Here is a 16,179-nt window from a genome sequence, read left to right as displayed (position 1 = left end):
ATGAGGTATGCTAGTCAACTAATTGAGATGAAGGCTATACAGAAGTAGCTAAGATCTGAAAAGGATAAGGAATATAGAATAATTGAGAATGCCTGGAATATAATGACTGAGGCTATAGGTGTTGATGTTGATACTTCTCAACACATTTTGATACAATTAGAAGAGGTAGTCAATAAATTCAATGAGGATACCTCCGGTCAAGAAAAGTTGATGGAGAAGGCAGAAAAGAAGTTTGATAATAAGGTGCTCGAGCACATTGCTCAGCATATAGCAATAAAACAAGTTGAATTAACCACAGTTTTGGCCAACATTGAAAATTCTTTTAATAATGTAACATCTCTTTTTGCTAAGATTTGTGATGTTACCGAGTATACTAAGGAGCTAAGAGAGAAATTGAATAAGATAGATGAGGATCTGAAGGCAAGCACACAAAACCTGAAGCTTGACCCCAGTTCAAGCTCATCTCATCACGTCAGGATCAAATTTTTGTCAGAGAAGCAGGCAAAATTGTTGAGAGAAGAGGCAAGGATCCAATCTACATTGTTAGATATTTAGAATATGATCCTTCCCATCATGGACACAATGCAGAAGCACATTGCACATTCAAAAACATTGATCCATGACAATAATTTCTCTGTTGCAGAACATGTGATTGAACTCTTTGTAGAAGTTCAAGTAGCTCTATCCACATGCAAAATCCTACAAAAGAATTGGGATAAAACTCTGCAACTCATTCTCCAGGTACATTATGAGTTTATCTCACATTTTGATGTCTCTATGTAAATACATTATTTTATTCTTTGGCATTATTGTCAAAAAAAGGGGGAGAAAGAGATACTCAGGAAGAAATATTGGTGAGATAAATGTACAAAAAGGACAAAGAGATGCTGTAAATAAAAGTCATATAACTCATGTAAATACCTTGTGTATATTGTATGGGGGAGTTATATGTAAGGAAGCCATGTATATTAAGCAAAATCAGTCGTAAGTATGTCAGATGTTGTATATAATTTTGGCTCATAAGTGTTTTTGGTCACTAATGCCAAAGGGGTAGATTGTTGGAATTATGATATATTTGTCATTAGTTACAACACTTATTTGATTCTGAATACTTATCGAGCTCATACCGAGCATTCCTTTGGAAATTGAGCATATGGGCAGTTCAACAGTGTTTGCCAAGTTCATAGTGGTTACCGAGTAGAACAGTGTTCTCCAAGCAGTTAGTGGTCACCAAGTTTCGCAGTGTTTATCGAGTGATCAAGGTAAATGAAAAACTTAGTGTTTACCGAGTGATCAACATAAAAAAAGAACTTAGTGTTTACCGAGTGATCAAGGTAAATGAAGAACTTGGTGTTTATCGAGAGATCAAGGTAAACAAAGAACTTAGTGTTTACTGAGTAAACAAGGTAAATGAAGGAATCAGTGTTTACCAAGTGAAGAAGGTTATCAATGGATTTAGTTTTTACTGAGTGACACAATATTCACCAAGTCACCAATGGTTACCAAGTTTCAAGCTACTTACAATGGTCAGTACGAACCGTGCCTCTACTCTTACCGAGTGTATGATGATGTGGTGTATTGTAGTGGATGCTGAGTATCAGAAGGTTATCGAGCCAGTTTGAGGAACCCGCATTTTTTGCCATCTGGCTGACTCAGTAATATTTTGTTCACTTGTGTTTGGCCGACCTTGTTAAGTAAATATTGGAATGGTATATATGTGATGTATTATATCATTTGTAAATATATAGGAAATTGGATGGGATCTTATTTTGCAATATTTTTGAGAAGAGAAAAAGCAAATCAGCAGCAGAACAGAGGAATACAACAAGGTCAACATTGGTGCAAAAAAGTTATATCTATCACATCAAGTGATCAGAGCATAAAGGATCTTATTAGTAATTAGTTGTAACCAGATCCACTGCTTCATTCTAATAGGTGAATTAGTTTGTAAATCCTTTAATAGGGTAGACTTAGCAGTCTTTTGTAAATCTCCTAACAGAGTGCATACTTCATTATATGTTTGTATATCCTCTAACAAGGTGGATCTAGCAATCCTACTTGCTCCTAATAGGGAAGATCATCAGAAGTGATCATTATAAACCTTAATAGGCCAACTTTATACTACAGTATTAAAGTTTTGTGGGCATCATCCCCACCCCAATTTTACTTTGTAATTGGAAGGTTTCTGGGTCACCAAATTAGTGTGTTCATATATGTTTATCTTTTCATGCATACAATAGATTAGATGGATGGTGAATATGTTATTATGCAGAATTAATTTAAGGTTTTAGAGGTACTGATTCACCCCTCCCCTCTCAGTAACCTTGTTAGTCTTGATTATTTCTAACAAATTCTCCCTTGGAAAATAATGAAGCTCATGACTTGGAATGTTAGAGGCCTAGAGGAGGCACCTATAAACTCATTAGGAGGCACCTATAAACTTATTCAAGAAATCTCATATGTTGGAAACTATAATTGAGATAGTGGTTATGTTGTCATTGATGTCAAACCTTATTGGTAAGATAGTGCAATCTAACTAGAGTGACATATCTAGATGATTGATGAAGATGATTTGAGAAGAAGGACATAACAAAAGGACCTAGAGGAAAGGTTGAGCTATGAGGAACTAAAATGGGCACTTGAATTAGTTGGACTTTGATATGATAAAGTGATTTTAATGTCCCCTTTTTGGACATTTCCTTACTCTTCGGTATTTGATAAATTTTTGATAATAATCTGTATATGATAAAATTTAGTCTATCATTTGCTCTCCTATTTATATATGTTATTACAAGTGAATGGTCATAGATGGTTGCAACCCTTCAAATAATTAACTACTTTTTATGGTTAGGGTTTAATAATGATCATTAACATATATTTAATAATATACATTAATATATATTATATATGTATAACATTTATTAATTATTTAAATTTCCATATTTGTAGTGTATCCTTGGGCTTATGGATAATATAAGCCATCTATATAACATAATAATGTTGTCACCATTATTACCATCCTTATTTATTTTATATATATATCATATTGTATTTATATTAATTCTTTTATCCTTATTATATTGATTAATCAATTTATTATTATTAGTTATTAATATTACATAAATTAAATATATTATAATATTTATTTATATATGTAATACAATTACTATCAGCTAAATATATGTTGCATAATTCATTTATTCATTAATGTATATTATTAATAATGTTTATATTTACTATTGTTATGAATTATGACTAATATTTATTCATATAGTGTATCAATATTATTTCTTTTGTGACCAATCGATAATAGCGTATGAACTATTATTATATTTTATCCAATTATAGGATTCCCTCTTAAAGTATGATATAAGAATAGGGTAATATATATGTATTAAGGTACATATATACAAAGGAATGATATTAATACATTTAATATAATTACGTAATATTGAAGAATCATTCTAATCAATGAAATGCCAACTTCTTTGATTTTTGAATATCAACTCATTTAATATTAGAATGGAGGTCGATGAATAAGAATCTACAAATGATGTTATAGATGTCCTTTCTCTTAGAGACAAGGACATATTAATATGTTAACTTAATGACAAATTATATTATTATTAATAATTAATTTATCATTAAATCTTATAAATATGGGGACATGACAGTCCACCCCTCTCGAATTTGCTTGTCCTCAAGCAATAAACATTTTCATATTTGTTTCACCTTATATAATAGAATTGACTACTAGATCCCATTAAAATTTTTACTTGTAAGAGTACTTCATTCTGTTCAATAAAAGAGTCACGCATGTAGTATGCATTTGAATGCAAAGTATACATATGAATGTACGAAGACACAAAGAAAACACGAAGCATACACATTGATGCATGAAGACACAAAGTAGACACAATGTAGACACATCATACATAACCTTGATTAGATCTTAAACTTAATAATGCACGATGGCTATACTTCTTCATTAGGCTTATGAACCCTAAAACCATAAAATAAGCATCAGTACATGTATATATATATATATATATATATATATATATATATATATATATATATATATATATATAAGCTTCAAAGAAATTTGAATAATAATAAGTTAATCCAAACTAGTTCCATACTAAGCCCAAGAGTGGAACTTTGGCCCCCTTGGCCCTGGTGGTGGGTGTTAGGCATCCACACGAGGTGGTCTACTTAGTGGATTGCTTGTTTGGCTAGAAAGGTTCCTGTGAAAAGGAGCCATTACTATCTTTCCCTTAACTAGCACTACAATAGGGTGTTCTCTCCTGATTGTAGACTCCATAGGCAAGTGGTAGGGCTCCCTTTTCTTATTTACATAATCCTTTGGAAGGAATCTTTCTCCCTTTCCTTATTACAATCATCATAAAATGGTAGATTTATGATGCAGAGGGCGTGTGAAACAAGCTCCAAGCATATCCGACAAGTGCTCAAAATTACTCTGCCTCTCCCTCCACCAACTCCCTACCTTAGGATATCATAATGTGGATGAGAAGATGAGTATTAAATTTAATTTACTTAGTTCATTTGAAAAAATTTCTTCTTATAGTACCCAAACAACTTTCTCTCTCCTTGTTACAATCATCTTGATGGTAGAATGACAGTGCAGAGGGCATGTGAAACAAGCTCCGAGCGATTTTGACAAGTGGTTGAAATTACTCTGCCTTTCCCTCCACCAACTCCTTGTCTAAGATTACGTAATTTTGGATGAGAGATAGACTCTTTGTACTATAATTGAAATGTATTCTAATTACTATATTTTACTTAAATCAACATTTATTTATATTTCATTCTTCATATATTCTAATTTCATTTCTTTGTAACTAGAATCATTGATAGATTATTCAATATTCTTCACAATAACAAATGTGTCAGTAATAAGAAAGACACTATCAATTATTTCATAGCAATATATGCACAAAAAATATATATCTTACCTCATTATCCTTATGTGTTGAAGTGGTGATTATAGGATATTTATCCATTGTTTACTCTAACTACCTTAAGGATCCTTATAGATTCAACCACCTTTGCTGAATAGTTCCCCACTTCTATGTGAATTAAGTGCTTTGGGAGAATAGGTCAATCATGGAGATGTACTGAAATACTTTTGTACTAATGATTTTCCTTTGTGTATTTCCCTTTCTTTACTCAATATAATTTAACATAAAAATTAGATCCTTCAAAAATGTATACTTTGACATATACAATAGACCTTCTATTTATGAACTTCAATCTATGTCCCTCAAACATATTATTTCATTATCAAATATTTAACTCTGATAAAGGATTTCCTTTTCAAATAATGAGTAACTCATACTTAGCAATCTAACTCTTTAACAATATTTAATTTATATACAATTAATTCTAATCAATTCTCAGTCTATATTAAATATCATAAACATGAGAGTTTAGTAATAAAGAGAAGAATCGATACTTACCTTGCAATTAATATTATTATGAAACATAATGCAGCAAAATATGATTTTTACAAACAATGCTCATCTCATCATGTGGTACACCTTTTGATGAATGTATGGGGCTTGTCAAATGTTGTGCTACAAAGTTCAAGCACCTTACCCCTTCTATCCTTGTTGTTAAAGGTCATAATCTTACAGAAGATTTAGCATCACTATTACCAGCCCTCCTCAAATTTATCTCCAACTCAGTTATTGCATCCACATATTTTATTGCATATCTTTGTTTACTTGGCTCATTCTTTCAGAATATTTTCAAGATTACATCATGTGATCAAAAAATTTTCTCTACCCACAACTTGCACTCAATAGATGGAAAGTTTTAATGTTACTTGTAGCAAGAATCTGTATGAAAATCTTGATTCTCAAAAGTTCTCCTTGCTGTCAAATTAAATGTGGAAAGAAACCAGCATTCCTCTCCAAGAAATATTTCAGCATCAGCAAAATTGAATCCTGTATATATTTTTCCAGCACTATTTTGGAGTTGAAAATTGATGTTCAATGACAACTTTAATATTGAAATGACTTCCTGGACCAATGGCTATACTTTGGGAGTTAGATTGACAAGGTTATTATTGATTTCTGAGCTCTAGCATGCTAAAAAATAGCCCTGATCTCTTAATTATGGGCTGGAAGTAACATTTGTGAGATTCAGGAATGAGATGACAAAAATATTGTTCTGAAAGGCCATAATATTGTGGAAGGAAGTGTGAATTTTTTATGTGATGTCTTTGTTATCTATATCTAAGTCACCTTATCTCCATTTGTCATCTTTTTGAATATTTCTTATAATATGATCCATTCTCTATTTATTCCAGGGAACATTGTTAGTCTTTCATTTTTACTGACTAGCCTTCTCTTGAATTGGTCACATCCTTCACTCATCTTGAAAACTTTGGCTATCCCACATGCTCCATAGCTGTATATCTCCTGTGAAAATCTCACTGAGATGAATGATATCCTTGAGATCATTGTTTTCGATTGTCTAATTTTCTATTTGGCATAATGGTTTCTATAAGTATTTGTCACAAGTAAACCCGAAAGACATTAAAATGTGGCAGGTCCTTTGTAATTCTAAATTTCTCACCATTAAAATGTCTCCTCTAATGTATCGAATCTGCATAGTTTTACTTCCTTGTATATATATTTTTTCCTTACTGAATCTTCCATCGTAGTATTCCACTAGTAACTGACACTTTCATGCTGATGAACATAAGATGAACGAGACATTTATGGTGAAATGACTCTATTTCTGCCTCAATCATCATGTTGCACAATTTCTTTAAAGGCTCAATAAAAAAAATAGGAATAAAAGGAAAAATGGATTACTGAGGGCACTGAGGATGGCCGCCCTATCAGGCCTGAGCTCCTGATATTACCGTAATTTTTAAAATAAAGTAGCAAGCTATAAGTAACTTGTTGTGTCAACAGATTTTTCCATGAATTCCTAACACCATAAATTATGAGCCTCGCCTACTGACATTTTCTCAATTTTTAATAAACCAAGTAGAAATAACATGCATTGACAACAACGTTCTTCCCATCAGGATGGAAAGAACATGCTCTGATACCATTTTTAATGTCCCCTTTTTGGAAATTTCCTTACTCTTCTGTATTTGATAAATTTTTGATAATAATCTGTATATGATAAAATTTAGTCTATCATTTGCTCTCCTATTTATATATGTTATTACAAGTGAATGGTCATAGATGGTTGCAACCCTTCAAATAATTAACTACTTGTTATGGTTAGGGTTTAATATTGATTATTAACATATATTTAATAATATACATAATATATATTATATATGTATAACATTTATTAATTATTTAATCTTCCATATTCGTAGTGTATCCTTGGGCTTATGGATAATACAAGCCATCTATATAACATAATAATGTTGTCACCATTGTTACCATCCTTTTTATATATATATATATATATCATATTGTATTTATATTAATTCTTTTATCCTTGTTATATCGATTAATCAATTTATTATTATTAGTTCTTAATATTACATAAATTAAATATATTATAATATTTATTTATATATGTAATACAATTACTATCGGCTAGATATATATTGCATAATTCATTTATTCATTAACGTATATTATTAATAATGTTTATATTTACTATTATTATGAATTATGACTAATATTTATTCATATAGTGTATCAATATTATTTCTTTTGTGAACAATCGATAATAGCGTATGAACTATTATTATAATTTATCCAATTATAGGATTCCCTCTTAAAGTATGATATAAAAATAGGGTAATATATATGTATTAAGGTACATATATACAAAGGCATGATATTAATACATTTAACATAATTACGTAATATTGAAGAATCATTCTAATCAATGAAATGTCGACTTGTTTGATTGTTGAATATCAACTCATTTAATTTTAGAATGGAGGTTGATGAATAATAATCTACAAATGATGTGATAGATGTCCTTTCTCTTGGAGACAAGGACATATTAATATGTTAACTTAATGAAAAATTATATTATTATTAATAATAATTAATTTATCATAAAATCTTATAAATATGGGGACATGACAGTGATTGTTTTATCATACTATAAGAGAAGAAGATAGTTGTACTAAAGCCTAGAAAAAGTGATAAAAAATTGACCAAATGTGTAGGCTTGACTGAGAAAAAGAGAAAAAGATAAAGGAACTTGAAGTTTAAGTTGAGTGATGCTAGAGTTGACAAGTGACAGTATAAGCCGAGAAACTATAGTATCGATCGAGCATCAATATTGATCAATTATTAGTATATGTGTCAAATAGAAAATTTAGTAGCGATTGAATAATCCAATGATGACCGAGTATCATAGTACAATGTTGGTCACAAGACAACACTTAACACAATATGAGGAAATTGTGATTTCTAGCCAACATAGTTGGTTTCTTGGAATATGTAAAGAATGTTGAAGATAAGGATGGATGAGCTAGGTTATTTAATTTAAGGGAAATCATGTTTAGAATTTCTATGTAATAACTCAAGGAAAAGTTTGGAGAAGTTTCTAGAAGAGAAAAGAGGAGATAGAATGATGCAAGGATTTAATGAATCTAACAAAACCCTAAGATCTATGTTGATGTTTAAGGAGAAAAAGATCAGAATTACCTATTTAAGGAGGTATAAGGGCTGATCTAAAAGTCAAACAAAGGTTAGTAGAGCTGGTGAAGACCTAATAAGGTTGGAGTAATTATTGATCCTATTGATTGGCAAACCTGAGAAGGAGGTTGAGAAGTGTTGTGAAGAGTGATTTATTGAAGGAGTGCCAAACATATCAGAGATAAAGATGACTATGGAGGCCAGCCAATGGATCAAAATGTGAATTGAGTTATGATCTCTATTTGCAAAGTGAGTCATATCTGTTAGATCAAACTTGATGTTACTTTCTAACCATTGTATCAGTATTGAAATCCTTTAATCAAGGTTGACCTAATAGTTATATGTAAGTCCTTTAATCAAGGTGGCATTCTAATGGAATATTCTTAAGTCCTCTAACAAGGCCACTCCTAGCAAGGTGATTAAATCCTTTAACAATATCACATTTAATAGTATGTTTTGTAACCTTTAACAGGGTTGGCTTCTAATAGAGCTTTCTTCATAAGAGTGAAAAATTAGTGACTAGTTACCGGTGGTTTTTCCCAAATTGGGTTTGCACATTAAATCCCAGTCTCACACTTGTGTGGATGTTATTTGAGATGTTTTATTATTAATGTTTTACATTCTACAAGTTTCTTACTATTAAGACAATGGACTACAATTTTATGTTACTGATTATCTACTATAGAGACTGAGCTATTAAATATTTAGGTCTAAAGTATTTGAAGTGATTAAAAGTTTAGTTGTTACATCTAGACCTTGGATAACTGATTCACCTCCCTCCTCTTATTATTCTAATTCATTCTAACAATTGACCTATTAGAGAAAAGTTTCTTGTAGAGAAAATTTGAAGATACTTAGAGCTAAAGCTCAATATGTACAAAAAGGAGGTGTCAAAGTTGAACAAAGATAACTTACTTGCATGACAAAGTTTGTTGAAGTTACATCTAGCAGGAATTGGAGATGGTGTAATATACTATAGATAAAATGCATATGTGACTATAACAATTCCTCTAACAATTGTACAGATGAAATATAAGCAAGAATACAACTAGGCTATGTTGGATATTGCATCAACCCTTAGCTATGCCGATTTGATGATGCAAAGGATTGCACTACTGCTAAGAAAATGTGGGATACACTATAGAAAATCTATGGAGGATACATAAATGTTTTGAGAGAAAAATTAGAAAGCTTGAGAGGTAAATTTGATGAAATGAGAATGATGGAAGGTGAGAATATTGTTCAATATTATGGAAGAATCAAAGAGTTGGCAATGCTACTAGAGGAGAAAATGGAAAGATTGATGACGAGACTATGATTAGCAAGGTATTGAGAACTCTACTTCCTATTTATGTTATTAGAGTTTTTACATTTCAAGAATTGAGATGTACCCCTAGTAATAACCTAACTTTGGAAGGTGTAATTGGCAGGCTTGCTACTTTTAAAGTGTCAGAATTTGATAATTTCACTCCTACTACTATTAAATATTCTTTCAAATCTCAATTGGTTCTTAGTAACAAAGGAAAAGGAAAATGTGTGAATAGTGATAGTGATGTTTCTAATGGTGACCTTGATGAGCTTGAAGCTTTTATGACAAGGAGACTTCCAAGAGGCAAAGGATAATGCAAAGGCAAACTTCACATAATCTATTTTTCATGCAACAAAGTTAGTCATTGTTGCAAGATGTCTTAATAGAGAAGATAACAATAAAAGAAGGAAAAGAAAGAACAAAAGGAAAAAGAGATGACAAAGACAATAGAAGAAATTGTTGAGAATGGATTGAAGAAGCTAATCAAAGAGGGAGATTGTAAAGGGATATTGTTGAGAACATACAAGTATGCTTCAATAATTGTTTTGTCATTGATGTCAAACTTGCTATTTGTTGGTAAGACTGTAATGCCCCCCTTGAGGATCCTTGGAAACAAGGATGAAATGCAAGCAAGATAATTTTTTTTTCAACTGTAAGTGTACATTATAGCAACATACATGGATCACAAGATTGTAGTAGAAGATTGACAATCATCCAAACACCAAAGAATCTCCAAATGCCACTATTAACCAAAAACAAAAACAAGAAAACATCAGAGATCAACCAAGCTAAAAGATAAAGGCTGACTCTTTAAAATTCACTAAGTCTAAATTCTAAAGCCCTAAAATTTCCTAGAATCTTTATCTTAACTCGTAGAGGTAGATATATTTTAAACCCCAAAGGACAACAACAGAAAGACACAAAGTTGGATTACAATAGAAACAACCTGGATCCAAAAAGTGACACCATATGGTTGAAGAACACCGAAGAGAGTATCCAAATCATCTCTCAAAAAGTTCAGACCAAACTAAAAAGTGCTACCTGCCCACACAAGTTTTTACAAAACCCAGGCAATACTTTAGTACAGCACAAAAAAGTATCATGCGACATTTCTAAAGAAGGAGGGCAACATTTTTCAGGGACTGGGCGATACTTCTCCCATAAGCGTGCGATACTTTAAGGGTATTGTATGACATTTCATATAAGGAGGTGTGATACTGGAAAGTATTGTGCAATAATTCTCCAAGAGGCATGTGATAGAATCAGGGGATGCACGATACAATTTCAATGGGCATGTGATACATTTTTGTGTCGCACCATGCTGATAAATGATCACCCAGGAAACTAAAGAAAAACACTTAAAGCCAAACAAAAAACTAAAATTGAGCTCAAAACTTCCACACTGGAGAGTACTGAATCTAGACTTCGAGGCAAGAACCCTCGAATTGAATAAGGAAATATGGAAAGAACAACATCTAATCATCTAACAGATAAGAGTAAAAGTGCAGAAGGAACATCACAGTGAACTAAAGCAACATCTCAATAACTGAAATAACATCGTAATGTATAGAATAACCAAGAAGTATGGAGTTCCTCCCAACCATCAATGGCATCATAAGACCATCGTGGGCCCTAGCCATTCCCCGTGCATAACATCCCAAGCCACCGATCAAATCATTGGTACTGTCATAATAGGGACGTCACTACTAAAACATGCTAAAAACAAAAGCATAAGGAAATCTAAGATGCTAGTAGTAAAGCATAATATAAACCCGCATGTAGATAACATCACCTATCACATGCTAATCACCGTAATAAGGAATGCGTTAAAACTAAGATCATCTAAACATGATAAACAACATCCCAATGAAAGCATAAATCACAAGAGGCATACTTTATAAACTAAAGTACCAAGTGAACACATCCAACAACGGTCACACTAGGATACAAGGCTGACTCTGTACACTAGTCCTTAGCAATTGTGAAGGTAGCTATGCCTCCCAACCACGTGATACTTGTAGGTCCACACCCACCGTGCTAATGGAGATAAAGATCCAACAATAAACACACAAAACAACATCCATGGCTAACACACACACCAAGCAGTATGATGATTGAATCCAAGATATAGACAATGCATAAACTACAGGTTTTAGTCATACATCTCAATGGGCTACTATGTAGAGATTGACATCATGGAGAGTCACTTGGCATTGACAAGCCCAAGCTCAAATTGTGCATTTCAACTCCTCAACGGAGGGCCCCACACACACGTTTTATTATCTTAAGTTTTATTACCACCCAATGTTTTATTTAATTATCACTGACTTAAAACTTCTTCACACCAACCCTATGGGACAAGGTCACCAGGCTACAAGATAGAAGTCCCCTCCATATACTACCCTACCCTACCCTACCCATGCTCATCCAGCGATGAGTGCCCATAGGCATACAAATTGCCAACCCAACCCCAAAGATCATAACTTCCAAAAGTACCACAGAAGATCAGGCCCTATAGGTCACCTGATAGATGTACTTGTATGTGGCACACTACCATCACAAAGATCATACCAAAAGGATTGGATGAGAACACAAATAGAAAGTCAATCAATTGAAAACATAATTGGGATGATGGATGCTATACACATCCCAATGCAACATAAAGTGAAAAGGTGGTTTGATGGATATCCAAATAGATCATCCAAGTCCATGACCCACATTGTGCCAAGAAAATCCAAGAAAATAGAGCGGCACACAAAACAAGGCAAAAACCCCAAATTTTGGAAAAATTTCAAAATTAAAACCCATTTGGCCTCTGGGTGCAAAAACCTCAAAAATCCAAAAATAAATGAAATCGAACACTGTATGCAAAAATGGCCAGCATAATGGCAAAAATGGCCAGCATAATGGCTCAAATTCCCAAACCCCCATTTCAAAAATAGGGAAAACGTTAATAGCCAACCAATCAGGTAGAACCAGCAAATAGAAATGGAGGGGAACACTAGTTCTCAACCTCCTAATAAATTGCTAAAAGAATCATAAGCTAAAATAGAGAAAAAAAACAAAATGAGAAAGCCCTACTTGACATTAAAATGGACAGAAATTGAAACTCGCACCGTAAAATAAGTCTCCTGCCAAATCTGCTGAAAATGACAGCAAAGCATAAACTCCCCAAGCTGAATCCAACAAGACCAACCTTGTGAAGATCCCATGCTCACAGCTCCCAGAATGAACAAAACAATAATCCTTTAGAAGAGGATTTCCAAATTGGCTCTCAAATTTCATATTCTAAAAAGCAAGAAGTGAATAATGAATTCACTTTTCCAATACTTATTCACTTTCTGAGTGAATAGTCAATTTTGAAAATTAGCCAACTAGAGTAGCTAAACTCCAAATTGACCCAAACAAAAATAGGTTAGTATCTATAATGAAAATTCACCTAAGGAAAAGCTGCTAGAAACTAAATGTGAAAATATTTAAAACCTGAAAACCCAAAATCATGACAAATGTGAACTTTTAAATGCACAGACATGCTCACTAGTCTAATCACATAATGTAGACGAGTTTGGATTTACTAATCATCGAAAGGTTTTAATTAAAACAGCTTAAAATAAGGATACGTCGACCATACAGGGATGACATTTGAAAAATATGAATAGCTAAATCACTCACTCCATGTGCCACTACCAAGGATATAAATCTTGCACACTAAAAGAAATGATCAAGTGCAATAGCATATAATATAACTGTTAAAGAAATTAAAACATTAATTAACTAATTAATCCATTTACATCACTCACGTTTGTAGAAAGTGTAAAGAACAGGAATGAAGTAAATAACCATAACATAGAATCTATCTCATAACATACTCAACAAATATGTCCAATAAACCATAAAACCAGATAACATCATAGATCTACTATCATCTCAAAACAACATCAACATGCAAAATAATAAACTAAACAACATAACAGTATAGCATCTATGGTACTGAGTCAAAGTATAACATTTGACCCTTGGGTCATCATAAGGTACAAAATTAGAGTATCAAGTATCTCTCGAATCAAAATAGTCAAGGTACAAACTACAACCACAAGAGGCACTACAAAGACAATTGCTTATATAATTTAAGTACTATCACTTAGATGATTGATGAAGAGGATTTGATCAAAAGATGTAACAATAACACCTAGAGAAAGGGTTGAGTTATGATTATGTAAATAAGTATAAGAATCAATTAAGACAATGATGATATGGTGTATTGATCATCTACTTAAGGTTACAAAGGCTGGTTACACTAAGAAAGTTTAGAAGAACAAGTTACACAAATTTTGTCTACCAATCTTGACCGAGTGGATAGTAGGTGCTCAAAAAAGTCAATACAAGATGAGAAAAAAATTAGTTGAAGTTGAGTAAAAGTTCATTCTAGTGTATGCCAAGTAGAAAAATGGATGTCGAGTAAAGTTTAGTTGATGCCAAGCACCAGTAAACATTAGTTCATGGCGAGTAATTTCATAATGGATGCCGAGCAACACAGTATATACCAAGCATCATAAGAAAGATAATGCCAAGATGCTACATTATTTAAAAGATCGTGAATTCAATGAATTTGAGCTGACAAGTTTGTTCTCTTGGATTATGTGATCCAGGTGGAAGATAAGGATGATGAGTTGGTGGCACAAAATTCAAGATAAATTGTTTTTAGAAAAATTTAAAGAAGATTCAAACATACATTTCTAGAAGAGAGATGGAATGTGGGATAGATTCATTGTAACCTACCTAATCAATCCTAACCCCAAAATGGACGATGAAAAATGAGTGGAAAACTATCTTAATTTCCTATTTATAGGAATGGTTGGTCATGAAGAAAAGAGAGTTAGTTGCGAGAATCTAAGGAAGACAAGGAGTCAAGGGCTCACTTCATCAAGTGACCTAAGAGAAGAGTCTGCATTAGCATGCTAAACAAGGAGGCTTAAGGAGATGAATGCTTAAAGGGTGAACAAGCTATTAGAGCTATAAAGTATGAAGGCCAAGTAGAATTGAGGACTAGATAGTGATCTATAATCTACAAATAAAGTTGTAAGTTATATCAGATCAAGCCTTACTATTAGTCTCTAACAATTGTATCAGTCTAGGGTAAATCCTTTGGATTAAGGTTGACCTAATAGTCATTTGTAAATCCTTTAATCGGGTGATATTCTCACTGAATGATCTAAAGTCCTCTAACAAGGCTCACTCCTAACAAGGTACTTTAAATCCTTTAATAGGGTTACATTTGACGATGTCTATTGTAACATTTAATAGGGTTGGCCTTCATAGGGCATCACTTCAGAAGAGTGAAAAGGAGTAGCATGTTATTGGTGGTTTTTCCCAAATTGGGTTTCCACATAAATCATTATGTCAAGTGTACTGATGAATCTATTATGTTTCATGTTTATATTTTTAAAAGTTGATTTGATAATAGCCTACAAGTTTTAAGTGATTGCATAATCTTATGGATGCATAAATGATGAATAATATTTTATGGGTTCACTAAGCCATGAAAAGTTTTAGTTATACATCTGGACCTTGGATAACTGATTCACCCCCCCTCTCAGTTATTCTAAAGTATTCCAAAAATTGGTATCAAAGCCATCTTCTTAAAGAAGACTAGTTTGAAGGTACTAGAAGCACAAAGATCAAGATGTTGAAAAGAGAAGTATCAAAGCTCAATAGAGAAAAATTTCCTACATGGAAAATTTTGGTGAAGCTAAACCTTGGAGGACTCGGAGATCATGCACAATCTACCATTACATAATTTTCCTACATGGAAAAGTTTGATAAAGCTACACCTTGGAGGACTTGGAGATCATGCACAATCTACCATTACCATTGAGCATGTAGACCTTGTTGGTACTCCAACTGTTGATGATATGAGAAAGAAAATGGAACACAACCAAGAAATGCTGGAGATTTCCTCTGCCCTAAGTTATGCTGAATTTGATGATAGTAAAGGTCTTGACCATGAAAAGAAAATGTGGGATGCCCTAGTTGCCATCTATGGAGGAGACACAAATTTTCTTAGAGCTAAAGCTGAAAGCCTAAGAGGTAAGTTTGATGAAATGAGAATGGTAAGGTGAAAATATTCCTCAATATTTTGTAAGGATAAAAGAATTAGTTAATGCAATAAGAGGGGCAAATCGCAAACTAGATGATGATACTATGTTAAGTAAAGTT

This window comes from Cupressus sempervirens, chromosome 8 (genome assembly GCF_028749045.1).
Source record: "Cupressus sempervirens isolate cs-2001-9-10 chromosome 8, ASM2874904v1, whole genome shotgun sequence".
NCBI classification, from domain to species: Eukaryota; Viridiplantae; Streptophyta; class Pinopsida; order Cupressales; family Cupressaceae; genus Cupressus; species Cupressus sempervirens.
Note: the sequence above shows the minus strand (reverse complement) of the source record.